Below are 17494 nucleotides of genomic sequence, written 5' to 3'. Positions count from 1 at the left end.
TCATTATCTTGTGCCATTTTCAAATCCATTTTTCTTTCTTTGCAAATTTTACATAATTTAAAACAATAAGACATTTGTTTAATTTCAAAACTATGAATACTGCTATACAATCCATAACTTTATTAAATTAATTTTTTGTTGATTTTCACGAAAAGGTGGAGGATTTGGAATATCTTTTTCATCAATATCTAAAAGTTGTAGCTGGTTTTTTTTATTTAGTATTGCAAACAACGCTTTCTGTTTGTTGAATTATTTTTACTTTCTAAATTAGCTGGTTGTTCATATTGTATTCCCAGTTTCTTGCATCTCATATATATGTGATCAGCAAGAGGATCATTCTGATTGTTAAAAGAAGAGTTTGAATTTACAGTGAGCCTGTTTAGAATAATATTTTGATCAGGTTTTTCATTTTGATCTAAGCATAAGGAACCATAAATAGGATTGTTAAGTTGATAATCTAAAGATTTTGCTATTTTCTAGGATGCTATTTAAAATTTGAGGGGAGATCACTGCTCAGCAGTATAAATGTATTCCTGATCATCTTCTGTTTGTGGGTTTCTACATCAATTTCATGTACTAATTCAGAGTCAGTTTTATGTCATTTTTGCATTTTGTTTTATTAGCTTACTTTTCAAGTTTTTATACGACGGCAAAATTGAATTCAGAATGGAAATAAGGGGATATGTCAAAAATTTCATTCGAGTAATGAATCATGTCGCCGAAAACACATTTGGTTTCCGGACAATAACTTAGTTCAAGTAAATGGATCTCTATGACAATGTATGAAATTGTACCAGAAGGTTCAACTTCAATACACAAAAGGAAGGTAAGAATTGATTTTGGGGGTTATCATATGGTACCAACAGTTTAGGAGTCAGTGGTCAAAAACAACATTTTTGGGTTGTTTTTTCCATAATTTTTTGTTTTTTTCTCCAAAAATTTACCATTTTTACATGGATTATTTCTCATTTATATATAAATACAACAAATACTGATATGGCAGGAGATACACACGAAACAGGGTGTGTAAATTATTTTATCGGTAATTTGTGCATTTTTCCTTTGATGTGTACTTCTTGATAATGTCAACGTCAGTATCAGTGAACTGGTCATGATAAAGAAAATATATTGGGTCAGTTTGCAATTGACATGCGTGAGTGCACCGCTAAAGGATCTTCTTTCCCTTTAATTCACAAAATTGCACATGATTTTTTTCGCAGAAACACACAATTTATTTCATGAATGAAACACTTGTCATTGTTTGAAATTTTTAGTAATAAAAAGTTAGTTTTGCCTTTTTGGTCATTTCACTGATTGTGTGAAAATTTGAACAGAAAATGTACGATAAACCTGCTAAAACTGCGTTATCTGCAGAATTATTGATAGCTTTCCTTACTATTCACAAGGACATATAACAAAGATATCGTCCATGCTATTCCGATCTGAGTTTTTATTCATACATAGTCTGGCATGGCTGGTGCTGTTCCAAGTTGTCTTCTCTCTCTGCATGTTTCTTGAGAAGTATTTGTTTGACCTGGTCAGTCACTATAAAGTGTTACAATTCATATTTAGACACAACACATAAATAGTGACCAAAAAGGTACCGCTTTCACATGTATGACATGAGAGAATCTAGAAAAAAAATTTGATGTACACATAATTTTTCAACATTTTTGTGGGACTATCATATAAAATTAATGAGATATGTAGTTGGAGACTGCTGCTGAATAGAAATGTTCGGGTTCACCTGATACCTTTAAATTAGTTCATATTAAAGTTTGAAGGGTCCAAAATTAAAATATGTTTGATTTCAACTGACATAAAATTTTTGGTGTTTTTTATATGCTAATCTACATCTGCGGTTGTATTAGGCTGTGCTTGGCGAAACATTTTATTGCTTTTTTGTTTGAACTTTATTTTATTTTGGTCATGAAAATTAACTTGCAGTTGTGAAGTTGCTTACATTTGTTAAAGATGATAATTAGATAACTTCGCATGGTGACAACACTGACGTTTTCGTAGATTTACTTTTTCCCGGGAATGATTCATCTGTTGATATATTCTCATAGAAAACGATTTGTGTATATTTAAATATATTAACCGATGTTGAAAGACATGTTTAATGTCAAATCATAACAATACAAATTGTTTAGTCACAAAGAAAACTTGTAAGATTTCCGCAGTTATTTCTGATGAATAGGTGCAAATTGGGTACTCGGTGCATTTTTGGAACTGTGACGTTATAGCCATAAGTGTTTATTGCTTTAATAGGTTGAAATGTGCACCCGATAAAAGTATTCAGTAGAGGGAAAATGTTTTGATCAGGTTTAAACTGACGCATAAAATATACAGGCGACTGCGGGAGGCAATTATTTATATTGCATCCAAATAATGTGTCGGCAGCTTGAATTTCAAAGGATTCCAAGTAACATGCTCTTGACCTATCAAAAGTCATGGTATTATCATGGGTTATCATAACTCCATCTTCCCATCAAATCCTATTTTGGACAATATGGGTGCATACAATATATATGTACCTATAAATGTATCACTCAGACTCAAGTCTCCTTTTACAGCTGTTTTATGATTAAACTTAGCTTAGAGAGTGAAAAAAAAGTCTCCATCTCCTGGGACTGTTTAAGGTAGCTATAGATATGTGTCATAATTAATGACAAGATTTGTTGAGAGTTTGTCAAAGGAAGTACAGTCTACAGATAGTGAAATTGAATATATTTTTTTTTTATTTTTTTTAAAACTTTTGTTAAGTTTTGAATTTCACCTGCATTTGTCTGTGAGCTACAGGAATAACCGTGATCACATTCAACAGTTACAGTTTCTTGTATATTCCTCCATTAATTGTGGAGCACTACCCATAGGGTATAATTGTAGCAACTATATACACCTTAGAACATAAGGAAACATTTAATTATGTACAGATGACTGAATTTAGGCAATAATAATTACTAAATAATTAATATTATAACTAATTCATAAGGATTGTCATCATAAAATTTTAAAAATAATATTCATAATGTGCTGAGGTGTAAGAATAAGTTAAGTAAGAACTGGATATATTTACAAATAAGAATTTAGAATTTAAGTGGTCTTAAATTAAACTTTCTTATAATTGTTAGTTAAAGGTGCTATACGTGATCAGAATTTATAATGAGAAGGTTATTTTATAAGACTTATGTAAAAGGGTTGGGGTTTAGAACAATTCATCATATATACATAAGTTTTCCTTCATAGTTTAAAGTTACCTTATTTCGGATCTTATCATTATTCTTTAAAGGTAACTGAATATCTTAAAACTTTGCAAAAATTTTTTATTTAATTTAGGTCCTGATAAGTCATAAAATAGTAAGATGGTAAAGTAGGGAACTATTTTATTTTAAAAAAGTTTACTTATACTGTACTTGTGTTCAAGTTTTTTATCCTTTTTGTGCGCAGCATGTGCATCTCGTAGCACATATTTCTAGCCAGAGTTTCAATGTTTTGCTAGTACAGTCCATTATGAGCTGCAGTAAATTCCCTTCTTGTATGATCTTCTTGTATGTTGAGGTATCAATTTCATCCATTGTCTGTTCTATTTTTGAGCAACAGTAAAATTTAACCAACTATCACTGTAACTTGATATGGGAAATTCTGTAGCAGATAAATCATGGTCAACCAGAGGCAGAGCACCGGATTTTATAGTCGAAATAATTATGACGTCCTGAAAGGCTATTATATTTTTTTCTTTGACGCGTTACATCGACAATGAAAATTTTATGGCTAAATTGGGTCTCAAAGTTGAGAGCAAAATATGCTCTCAAAGTCCAACCGAAAATGGTGGCTTCAGCATTATGACGTCGATGTAAGGCGTCAAAGAAAAAAATATAATAGCCTTTCAAGACGTCATAATTATTTGGACTACGGATTTTACTACCTCCGGCTACGTTTCTCCCGAAATTTATTGCTTGCAGAGGGTTTTTCTATGTTCCCATGGCTGGACGGAACTTTTACACTACAAATGTTATCATAAATTATGATATTGTAACTTTTAAATGAAGTACCTATGGTTATTTAGGAAATTTGTCACTGATAATGGAAAGATGCAGCAGACGATGAAACATGGCGTAAGATGTTGTTGTCCAAACTTCGGTTATTTCCGTTGTACAATTAAATTTAAATAAACTACACAAGTTACTAAAATTTCTAAATTCTTGTTTTTGTAAACAAATAAAACTTCATTTCGTATTTAACATCGATTTTTTTCCGTTTTGTCCCGTTTTTTCAAGATGGCGATTAAACGAGAATCTGGCAGCCATTAAAAATATAAGGGTTAAACTAATGTCCTGACAATGTCCTGACGGATATTCCAATGCTAATTTCGTTTTCATTATTTGAAGAATTGACTTTATATTTAGAGCCAAGCAAGAATACAATATTTATTTAATAAATATAACGAAAAAAATAGAAACAAATATTTTTTAGAGTTAGATAACTTGACTTGATCAACTTAGAATTTTTTTTAAAAAAAATTGTACGAGATTTAACGAGAGTGACGAAACTTTTTAGATTGATCATGTAGAGAGAGTTATCGTTCTTTATTCCAATTCGATGCTTCTACCATAAGTGCCAGCTAAAGCTGGCATATTAAAAAAAATATTCATTGACATTTTTATTTCAATATACGGAAAGTAATTTTCATTTTTTTTTTAAATATATTGATAAATATAGAAATTTCCCTGTCATAGTATGGTATTAATTTTTACATGTTCTTGAGTTAAGAACAATAAAATATTTATTTTATAATTTTTTTAACACTCTGTTTGTCTAAAATATAATAAACTGACTGCATGCAAAATGCATTATACGTGAATCAGTGTCCAGAAAAGATAATGTTACTAAAACGTGAATATTTTATTTGGGTATTGACTTATCAAACGATATGTATGATGTTTATGCATAGTTTAAAGTTGATTGAAGATCAAAGGTAATTAAAGACAATGTTGAGTGTTCAACAGTTGCTCACTATTTGCAATTATTGTATATTCTGGCGCGTGTAGTTGTATAGTCTGACGCGTGTACAAAGTTATAGGTGTTAATTGAATGTTATTGTAGCAATACAATAAGGGACACACGTCCTTTACTCCAACCATGATTCTAATTTGTTCACCCTTAAACGTCATTATGCTTCTATGAAAAGAAGTAATTCTTACAAGAAAATAATCAGCTGGTTCGAAAAAAATGCCTGGCCATTCTCTTGAAACCATGAATAAATCAATAGCAGAATACATAGGTACCTATCCTATTAAACAAAAAAAATATTGCTGATGATATATGCAAGCTGTCATCAATATTAATTCTTTGAAAGAAATTGCATGTTCAGATCACAGGCAAACCTCCAAATGTTACTCTTGACTCAATTATTTCTTCATCTATCAATACTGAGACTACTATAGTAGTCTCAGATCAATAATATGAGGAAGGCGCTACCTTGAATGCCAGCTTACCAAAACTATGTCCTACATATTGATTGATTGTTGGTTTGCTAAACGCCCAGTGACAAATATTTCATGCATGTTCAGGACGAATGTCCTACATATAGTTTTTGTCTAAAATAAAATAATAAGTTTAGATTGAAAATGTTTAGGGAAAGATCATTGAACTTCAAAAGGCAGAAGGGGGTATGGTATTTTTTTTTTTGCTTTGGTGTGTCGCAGGAAGCATCAAAGCAAAAATTTAAAATAGCCTTCCTGGACGTCATAATTATTTGGACTAGTATTAATTTTTCTATAAAAAATTAAAAAATTGATGACAAAAAATACTCTGTTCAAGCAGAGGACAAAAAAAAATATTCTAAATCCAGATTTTCCCCATACCTTCTAGTGTTTATATATTTTGACTAAATAATTTTGATTGATAGCATTGAAGTGCTTCACGTGTAAAAAATCTGACTCAAACAAAAAACCATACCTCCCTCCTTTGAAGCTAAATGGTTGCTCCCTTATTGTTTTCTGCTGAAAATGAATTTATTGGTGATTTATATAAATGACAATGCTTACATTCATTATCTTGTGCATTTTCATATCCATTTTTCTTTCTTTGCAAATTTTACAAAATTTAAAACAATAAGACATTTGTTTAATTTCAAAACTATGAATACTGTTATACAATCCATAACTTTATTAAATTAATTTCTTGTTGATTTTCACGAAAAGGTGGAGGATTTGGAAAATCTTTTTCATCAATATCTAAAAGTTGTAGCTGTTTTTTTTATTTAGTATTGCAAATAACGCTTTCTGTTTGTTGAATTATTTTTACTTTCTAAATTAGCTGGTTGTTCATATTGTATTCCCAGTTTCCTGCATCTCATATATATGTGATCAGCAAGAGGATCATTCTGATTGTTAAAAGAAGAGTTTGAATTTACAGTGAGCCTGTTTAGAATAATATTTTGATCAGGTTTTTCATTTTGATCTAAGCATAAGGAACCATAAATAGGATTGTTAAGTTGATAATCTAAAGATTTTGCTATTTTCTAGGATGCTATTTAAAATTTGAGGGGAGATCACTGCTCAGCAGTATAAATGTATTCCTGATCATCTTCTGTTTGTGGGTTTCTACATCAATTTCATGTACTAATTCAGAGTCAGTTTTATGTCATTTTTGCATTTTGTTTTATTAGCTTACTTTTCAAGTTTTTATACGACGGCAAAATTGAATTCAGAATGGAAATAAGGGGATATGTCAAAAATTTCATTCGAGTAATGAATCATGTCGCCGAAAACACATTTGGTTTCCGGACAATAACTTAGTTCAAGTAAATGGATCTCTATGACAATGTATGAAATTGTACCAGAAGGTTCAACTTCAATACACAAAAGGAAGGTAAGAATTGATTTTGGGGGTTATCATATGGTACCAACAGTTTAGGAGTCAGTGGTCAAAAACAACATTTTTGGGTTGTTTTTTCCATAATTTTTTGTTTTTTTCTCCAAAAATTTACCATTTTTACATGGATTATTTCTCATTTATATATAAATACAACAAATACTGATATGGCAGGAGATACACACGAAACAGGGTGTGTAAATTATTTTATCGGTAATTTGTGCATTTTTCCTGTGTACTTCTTGATAATGTCGACGTCAGTATCAGTGAACTGGTCATGATAAAGAAAATATATTGGGTCAGTTTGCAATTGACATGCGTGAGTGCACCGCTAAAGGATCTTCTTTCCCTTTAATTCACAAAATTGCACATGATTTTTTTCGCAGAAACACACAATTTATTTCATGAATGAAACACTTGTCATTGTTTGAAATTTTTAGTAATAAAAAGTTAGTTTTGCCTTTTTGGTCATTTCACTGATTGTGTGAAAATTTGAACAGAAAATGTACGATAAACCTGCTAAAACTGCGTTATCTGCAGAATTATTGATAGCTTTCCTTACTATTCACAAGGACATATAACAAAGATATCGTCCATGCTATTCCGATCTGAGTTTTTATTCATACATAGTCTGGCATGGCTGGTGCTGTTCCAAGTTGTCTTCTCTCTCTGCATGTTTCTTGAGAAGTATTTGTTTGACCTGGTCAGTCACTATAAAGTGTTACAATTCATATTTAGACACAACACATAAATAGTGACCAAAAAGGTACCGCTTTCACATGTATGACATGAGAGAATCTAGAAAAAAAATTAAATGTACACATAATTTTTCAACATTTTTGTGGGACTATCATATAAAATTAATGAGATATGTAGTTGGAGACTGCTGCTGAATAGAAATGTTCGGGTTCACCTGATACCTTTAAATTAGTTCATATTAAAGTTTGAAGGGTCCAAAATTAAAATATGTTTGATTTCAACTGACATAAAACTTTTGGTGTTTTTTATATGCTAATCTTCATCTGCGGTTGTATTAGGCTGTGCTTGGCGAAACATTTTATTGCTTTTTTGTTTGAACTTTATTTTATTTTGGTCATGAAAATTAACTTGCAGTTGTGAAGTTGCTTACATTTGTTAAAGATGATAATTAGATAACTTCGCATGGTGACAACACTGACGTTTTCGTAGATTTACTTTTTCCCGGGAATGATTCATCTGTTGATATATTCTCATAGAAAACGATTTGTGTATATTTAAATATATTAACCGATGTTGAAAGACATGTTTAATGTCAAATCATAACAATACAAATTGTTTAGTCACAAAGAAAACTTGTAAGATTTCCGCAGTTATTTCTGATGAATAGGTGCAAATTGGGTACTCGGTGCATTTTTGGAACTGTGACGTTATAGCCATAAGTGTTTATTGCTTTAATAGGTTGAAATGTGCATCCGATAAAAGTATTCAGTAGAGGGAAAATGTTTTGATCAGGTTTAAACTGACGCATAAAATATACAGGCGACTGCGGGAGGCAATTATTTATATTGCATCCAAATAATGTGTCGGCAGCTTGAATTTCAAAGGATTCCAAGTAACATGCTCTTGACCTATCAAAAGTCATGGTATTATCATGGGTTATCATAACTCCATCTTCCCATCAAATCCTATTTTGGACAATATGGGTGCATACAATATATATGTACCTATAAATGTATCACTCAGACTCAAGTCTCCTTTTACAGCTGTTTTATGATTAAACTTAGCTTAGAGAGTGAAAAAAAAGTCTCCATCTCCTGGGACTGTTTAAGGTAGCTATAGATATGTGTCATAATTAATGACAAGATTTGTTGAGAGTTTGTCAAAGGAAGTACAGTCTACAGATAGTGAAATTGAATATATTTTTTTTTTATTTTGTTTAAAACTTTTGTTAAGTTTTGAATTTCACCTGCATTTGTCTGTGAGCTACAGGAATAACCGTGATCACATTCAACAGTTACAGTTTCTTGTATATTCCTCCATTAATTGTGGAGCACTACCCATAGGGTATAATTGTAGCAACTATATACACCTTAGAACATAAGGAAACATTTAATTATGTACAGATGACTGAATTTAGGCAATAATAATTACTAAATAATTAATATTATAACTAATTCATAAGGATTGTCATCATAAAATTTTAAAAATAATATTCATAATGTGCTGAGGTGTAAGAATAAGTTAAGTAAGAACTGGATATATTTACAAATAAGAATTTAGAATTTAAGTGGTCTTAAATTAAACTTTCTTATAATTGTTAGTTAAAGGTGCTATACGTGATCAGAATTTATAATGAGAAGGTTATTTTATAAGACTTATGTAAAAGGGTTGGGGTTTAGAACAATTCATCATATATACATAAGTTTTCCTTCATAGTTTAAAGTTACCTTATTTCGGATCTTATCATTATTCTTTAAAGGTAACTGAATATCTTAAAACTTTGCAAAAAATTTTTATTTAATTTAGGTCCTGATAAGTCATAAAATAGTAAGATGGTAAAGTAGGGAACTATTTTATTTTAAAAAAGTTTACTTATACTGTACTTGTGTTCAAGTTTTTTATCCTTTTTGTGCGCAGCATGTGCATCTCGTAGCACATATTTCTAGCCAGAGTTTCAATGTTTTGCTAGTACAGTCCATTATGAGCTGCAGTAAATTCCCTTCTTGTATGATCTTCTTGTATGTTGAGGTATCAATTTCATCCATTGTCTGTTCTATTTTTGAGCAACAGTAAAATTTAACCAACTATCACTGTAACTTGATATGGGAAATTCTGTAGCAGATAAATCATGGTCAACCAGAGGCAGAGCACCGGATTTTATAGTCGAAATAATTATGACGTCTTGAAAGGCTATTATATTTTTTTCTTTGACGCGTTACATCGACAATGAAAATTTTATGGCTAAATTGGGTCTCAAAGTTGAGAGCAAAATATGCTCTCAAAGTCCAACCGAAAATGGTGGCTTCAGCATTATGACGTCGATGTAAGGCGTCAAAGAAAAAAATATAATAGCCTTTCAAGACGTCATAATTATTTGGACTACGGATTTTACTACCTCCGGCTACGTTTCTCCCGAAATTTATTGCTTGCAGAGGGTTTTTCTATGTTCCCATGGCTGGACGGAACTTTTACACTACAAATGTTATCATAAATTATGATATTGTAACTTTTAAATGAAGTACCTATGGTTATTTAGGAAATTTGTCACTGATAATGGAAAGATGCAGCAGACGATGAAATATGGCGTAAGATGTTGTTGTCCAAACTTCGGTTATTTCCGTTGTACAATTAAATTTAAATAAACTACACAAGTTACTAAAATTTCTAAATTCTTGTTTTTGTAAACAAATAAAACTTCATTTCGTATTTAACATCGATTTTTTTCCGTTTTGTCCCGTTTTTTCAAGATGGCGATTAAACGAGAATCTGGCAGCCATTAAAAATATAAGGGTTAAACTAATGTCCTGACAATGTCCTGACGGATATTCCAATGCTAATTTCGTTTTCATTATTTGAAGAATTGACTTTATATTTAGAGCCAAGCAAGAATACAATATTTATTTAATAAATATAACGAAAAAAATAGAAACAAATATTTTTTAGAGTTAGATAACTTGACTTGATCAACTTAGAATTTTTTTTAAAAAAAATTGTACGAGATTTAACGAGAGTGACGAAACTTTTTAGATTGATCATGTAGAGAGAGTTATCGTTCTTTATTCCAATTCGATGCTTCTACCATAAGTGCCAGCTAAAGCTGGCATATTAAAAAAAATATTCATTGACATTTTTATTTCAATATACGGAAAGTAATTTTCATTTTTTTTTTAAATATATTGATAAATATAGAAATTTCCCTGTCATAGTATGGTATTAATTTTTACATGTTCTTGAGTTAAGAACAATAAAATATTTATTTTATAATTTTTTTAACACTCTGTTTGTCTAAAATATAATAAACTGACTGCATGCAAAATGCATTATACGTGAATCAGTGTCCAGAAAAGATAATGTTACTAAAACGTGAATATTTTATTTGGGTATTGACTTATCAAACGATATGTATGATGTTTATGCATAGTTTAAAGTTGATTGAAGATCAAAGGTAATTAAAGACAATGTTGAGTGTTCAACAGTTGCTCACTATTTGCAATTATTGTATATTCTGGCGCGTGTAGTTGTATAGTCTGACGCGTGTACAAAGTTATAGGTGTTAATTGAATGTTATTGTAGCAATACAATAAGGGACACACGTCCTTTACTCCAACCATGATTCTAATTTGTTCACCCTTAAGCGTCATTATGCTTCTATGAAAAGAAGTAATTCTTACAAGAAAATAATCAGCTGGTTCGAAAAAAATGCCTGGCCATTCTCTTGAAACCATGAATAAATCAATAGCAGAATACATAGGTACCTATCCTATTAAACAAACAAAATATTGCTGATGATATATGCAAGCTGTCATCAATATTAATTCTTTGAAAGAAATTGCATGTTCAGATCACAGGCAAACCTCCAAATGTTACTCTTGACTCAATTATTTCTTCATCTATCAATACTGAGACTACTATAGTAGTCTCAGATCAATAATATGAGGAAGGCGCTACCTTGAATGCCAGCTTACCAAAACTATGTCCTACATATTGATTGATTGTTGGTTTGCTAAACGCCCAGTGACAAATATTTCATGCATGTTCAGGACGAATGTCCTACATATAGTTTTTGTCTAAAATAAAATAATAAGTTTAGATTGAAAATGTTTAGGGAAAGATCATTGAACTTCAAAAGGCAGAAGGGGGTATGGTATTTTTTTTTTGCTTTGGTGTGTCGCAGGAAGCATCAAAGCAAAAATTTAAAATAGCCTTCCTGGACGTCATAATTATTTGGACTAGTATTAATTTTTCTATAAAAAATTAAAAAATTGATGACAAAAAATACTCTGTTCAAGCAGAGGACAAAAAAAAATATTCTGAATCCAGATTTTCCCCATACCTTCTAGTGTTTATATATTTTGACTAAATAATTTTGATTGATAGCATTGAAGTGCTTCACGTGTAAAAAATCTGACTCAAACAAAAAACCATACCTCCCTCCTTTGAAGCTAAATGGTTGCTCCCTTATTGTTTTCTGCTGAAAATGAATTTATTGGTGATTTATATAAATGACAATGCTTACATTCATTATCTTGTGCATTTTCATATCCATTTTTCTTTCTTTGCAAATTTTACAAAATTTAAAACAATAAGACATTTGTTTAATTTCAAAACTATGAATACTGTTATACAATCCATAACTTTATTAAATTAATTTCTTGTTGATTTTCACGAAAAGGTGGAGGATTTGGAAAATCTTTTTCATCAATATCTAAAAGTTGTAGCTGTTTTTTTTATTTAGTATTGCAAATAACGCTTTCTGTTTGTTGAATTATTTTTACTTTCTAAATTAGCTGGTTGTTCATATTGTATTCCCAGTTTCCTGCATCTCATATATATGTGATCAGCAAGAGGATCATTCTGATTGTTAAAAGAAGAGTTTGAATTTACAGTGAGCCTGCTTAGAATAATGTTTTGATCAGGTTTTTCATTTTCATCTAAGCATATAAGGAACCATAAATAGGATTGTTAAGTTGATAATCTAAAGATTTTGCTATTTTCTAGGATGCTATTTAAAATTTGAGGGGAGAACACTGCTCAGCAGTATAAATGTATTCCTGATCATCTTCTTTTTGTGGGTTTCTACATCAATTTCATATACTAATTCAGAGTCGGTTTTATGTCATTTCTTGCATAATTTGTTTTATTAGCTTACTTTTCAAGTTTTTATACGACGGCAAAATAAAATTGAGAATCAAAATGGGGAATATGTCAAAAATTTGCTTTCGAGTAATGCTATCATGTCGCTGTTGCTGTCCGAAGACACATTTGGTTTCGGACAATAACTTTAGTTTAAGTAAATGGATCTCTATGACAATGTATGAAATTGTACCAGAAGGTTCAATACACAAAAGGAAGGTTAGAATTGATTTTGGGGGTTATGGTACCAACAGTTTAGGAGTCAGTGGTCAAATTTTTGGGTTGTTTTTTTCCATAATTTTTGGGTTTTTTCTCCAAAAATTTACCATTTTTACATTGATTATTTCTCATTTATATATAAATGCAACAAATACTGATATGGCAGGTGATACACACGAAACAGTGTGTGCAAATTATTTTATCGGTAATTTGTGCATTTTTCCTTTGATGTGTACTCCTTGTCCTTGATAATGTCGACGTCATTATCAGTGGACTGGTCATGATAAAGGAAATATATTTGGTTAGTTCGCAATTGACATGCACAAGTGCACCGCAAAAGGATCTTCTTTCCCTTTAATTCACAAAATTGCACATGATTTTTTTCACAGAAACGCACACGTTATTTCATGAATGAAACACTTGTCATTGTTTGAAACTTTCAGTAATCAGCTGGTAATAAAACGTTAGTTTAGCCTTTTTGAACGATTCACTGATTGTGTGAAAATTTGAACAGAAAATCGTCCATGCTATTCCGATTTGAGTTTTTATTCCTACATAGTCTGGCATGGCTGGTGCTGTTCCAAGTTGTCTTCTTTTTCTGCATGTTTCTTGCAAAGTATTTGTTTGACCTGGTCAGTCACTATAAAGTGTTACAATTCATATTAAGACGCAACACATAAATAGTGACCAAAAAGGTACCGCTTTCACATGCATGACATGAGAGAATCTAGAAAAAAAATTAAATGTACACATTTTCAACATTTTTGTGGGACTATCATATAAAATTAATGAGATATGTAGTTGGAGACTGCTGCTGAATAGAAATGTTTGGGCTCACCTGATACCTGTTTTCAAATTAGTCCATATTAAAGTTTGAAGGGTCCAAAATCAAAATATGTCTGATTTCAACTGACATAAAATTCTTGGTGTTTTTTATATGCTAAATCTACATCTGTGGTTGTATCAGGCTGTGCTTGGCGAAGCATTTTATTGCTGTTTTGTTTGTACTTTATTTTATTTTGGTCATGAAAATTAACTTGTAGTTGTGAAGTTGCTAACATTTAAAAAAAATGATAATTAGATAACTTCACATGGTGACGACACTGATGTTTTCATAGATTTACTTTTTCCCAGGAATGCTTCATCTGTTGATACATGTATATTCTCATGATCACTGTGAACGATTTGTGTCTCAAAAAAAACTTGTAAGGTTTCTGCAGTTATTTTTGTTGAATATATACATACACATAGGGTGAAAATTGGGTATTTGGTGCAATTTGGGTACTGTGACGTTATAGCCATAATTGTTCTTCTTCTTCTTCTTCTTCTTCTTCCAAATACTGCCCACATTCAACATGATGAATATTCTGGCAAGTTGCGCATGATTAAAAACAGGTTAAAAACAGGATAAAAACAAATTGTTCTGTTGATTTAGTTTGTGGTTTTGGTGACTTGAGACTTGAATATCTCAAGAGACTTTGCTGTGGCGGTATCTGGTGGCAGTTTGTTCCAATCCTTGACGGTGTTTATGAAGAAGGACCATTTCCTACAGTCTTTGGTGGCTGGCTGTAATAGGTAAGTATGTTGTCCTGTCCGGTTTGAGCTTCTTGTTGGTTTTTGTAGATATTTATTCTTGTCTATGGCTACAAGGTCGTTTGTTATTTTGTAACACATGATGAGTCGTGCTTCTTTTCGTCTTGTTTGTAAGCTTTTTCATCCTTATTCATTTATCATGTTGCTGACACTTGATCTATTTCTATGTCTGCTGGTTACATATCATGCAGCTCTTCTTTGTACCTTTTCAATTTTATCTATGTGGTTTTGCTGGTACGGGTCCCATACTGTCGTGGCGTATTCCATTTGCGGTCTTACTAATATTGTATAGGCATGCTCTTTGATGGATTTTGAGCTAATGTGGAGGTTTCGATGTAGGAAACCAAGGCTTCGGCTGGCTTTTTGTTGCTTTAATAGGTTGAAATGTGCACCTGATAAAAGTATTTGGTAAAGTGAAAATGTTTTGATCAGGTTTAAACTGACACATAAAATATACTGGTGACTGCGGGAGGCAAATATTTATATTGCCTCCAAATAATGTGTCTGCAGCTTGAATTTCAAAGGTTGTATGTAGCCCACATACTTCCAAGTAACATGCTCTATACCTATCAAAAGTCATGGTATTATCATGGGTTATCATAACTCCATTGTAATTCCCATAAAAACAGAGAATTATTAAAAATAAGAGTTTATTAAAAATTCTAGAATGAAGATAGATTTTAAATTTAAATCTCCACAAGGATTTTGTTATGTAAACAAACACAAAATGTGTGTATTGTCCAAGGTCAAGGTACTTCGAGCAAACATTATTTTAATTTTGCTTTTCACACAAGTTCAATTGATATATGCTTATACAACCTGACATTTGACCATTCTGGAACGGTTACGATATTACATTGGCTAGTTTGGAATAAGAAAAGCAGATTTACCATTCTGGAGTGTCTTACATTAAATTGATCGATTAACTACACATCGACCATTCTGGAATGGTAACACAATATTGACCATTCTAGAATTGTAACACTATATTGACCATTCTGGAATGGTAACTACACATCGGCCATTCTGGAATGGTAACAGTACCTGACCAGTCTGGAATTATCAAACACTGTTACCATATGGATAATTCTGGGATGATACATTGACTGTAGTTGGAAACAGTATTTATGGTTATATAAACAAGCTGAACATCACTGTCTTTTCTGTATATGATGTACAATTTCCAATAATATCTTGGAACAAAAACTAGGAAAATATGTGTAATTAACTGTATACTTCAATATGATCATAATGTGTATTGTTTTTTTTTTTCATTCATGTCTGATGATTTATATAATGTATCTATCCACATGTCATTATGAATATTGATACACCTTTTTTTTTAATTCAATTTAAGTTGAAGGCATACAAACATTTTATGTCAATGTTGAAGCCTTTTGCCATTTCTCTTATTAATCCATAAAATGAGAAAAACGTCACCTCATTCCTTGAAATTCCATAATGTATGGCATTTTTACCAAATCCCATTTTTACAATTGTAAAAGTGTATTGCTTATATTGTAACAACTTGCTGCTTATATTGTAGCAATCTGTTGCAGGTGCGGTAATTGATTGATATGTTAGTCTTAGAAAACATAGTTTATTTATAAGTGGAAATTGGTCTTAGAACTAGCATTCAGCAACTGCGAGTATTCATAGGTCGCTACCTTATGTCTGTTGTCATTTTGTTATTTTTTTTTTTGTGCTAAGTACCGGTCTGATGAGTCATGCCCTTTAAATCCAGCTGATTTTTACAGTTTGTTCTTATGTTTTGAAGTTATACCACTCGTCCCGGGTTAGGGGGTTGAGCTCAAAAACATACCTAATTCCGCCACATGTATGTGCCTGTCGTAAATCAATGTTATTCAGTGGTTGTCGTTGGTTGCTGCCTGTCATAATTGTATTTCGTTTAACACAAATCCGGCCGTTATTTTATATTTTTAATAGCTTACTTCATGTACGTTATTGGTTTTTCTCATCGATGAATTCTTTACCATAACCTATAGTTGTATATATCTTTGTCGTTTGGTCTCCGGTGGACAATAGTTGTCTCATTGGCAATCATATCACATCTCATTATAGTATACCAATGTAACATATACTTGTTTGTCAAATTACAACACATTGCCAACGAACAATATCTCATAAGTGTATGAAAAGATTTAATTATTTCATTCTTTATAATTTTGATTATGCCTTTATACCAAATTTGTTTTTCAAATTAAACCATTAAATACTTTCATGATGCATCTTTTCATAGAACAAAGATGTTGATTATAAGAAAACAAAATGAATGAATCAGTATAAACATAAACATTTAAAGATGGGTAAATAGTTCATACTGATCACGATTTCGTGTGGTGCATGGCCATAGGGATAAACAGATTTACCTAACATGTCATCTAATGGTATATAATGACCACTAGCTACCTACGGGTTGTATTCCAGATTTGGACAAAACAAGGTAAGATATCCCAAAAAGTAAATTCATATATATATTTATATATATATATATATTTAAATTATTGTTCATAGATTACACATTTTTAAATAGATACAAATCAAAACACATTTTTCCAATGTTTTTCAATAAGAATTTTAAAGTGAAAATAGTTTTTCACAATTTAAAAGTCTTGTTTAGTCCTGGAACGGTTTGGAATGTCGTTGTTCTGCCTGCAGATAACTCTTGAGCTGTTCATTATTCATGTTACTTTTTGTTGCTTTGGACTAGTATTGATGTATTTCTTCACGAATTTTTATATATTTAAATTTTAATTTCTGACACATATTCCCAGAAATTGGATAATCAATTCATGTTGAAAATATTCTGTTCTTTGAAATTTCTAGATCTCAAAGCATGTACTATAGTTCTAAACTTTTTATTTGAATTTTAAAAGTAATCTGTTTATTTAAATAGTTACCATATTTTTAATCTAAATTTTAAACTTTAATGTAGGTAAAAAATGTTTTA

This window comes from Mytilus californianus, unplaced genomic scaffold (genome assembly GCF_021869535.1).
Source record: "Mytilus californianus isolate M0D057914Y unplaced genomic scaffold, xbMytCali1.0.p SCAF_3, whole genome shotgun sequence".
Lineage (NCBI taxonomy): Eukaryota > Metazoa > Mollusca > Bivalvia > Mytilida > Mytilidae > Mytilus > Mytilus californianus.
The sequence above is the reverse complement of the archived record's forward strand: the minus strand, read 5'-3'. Positions refer to the sequence as shown.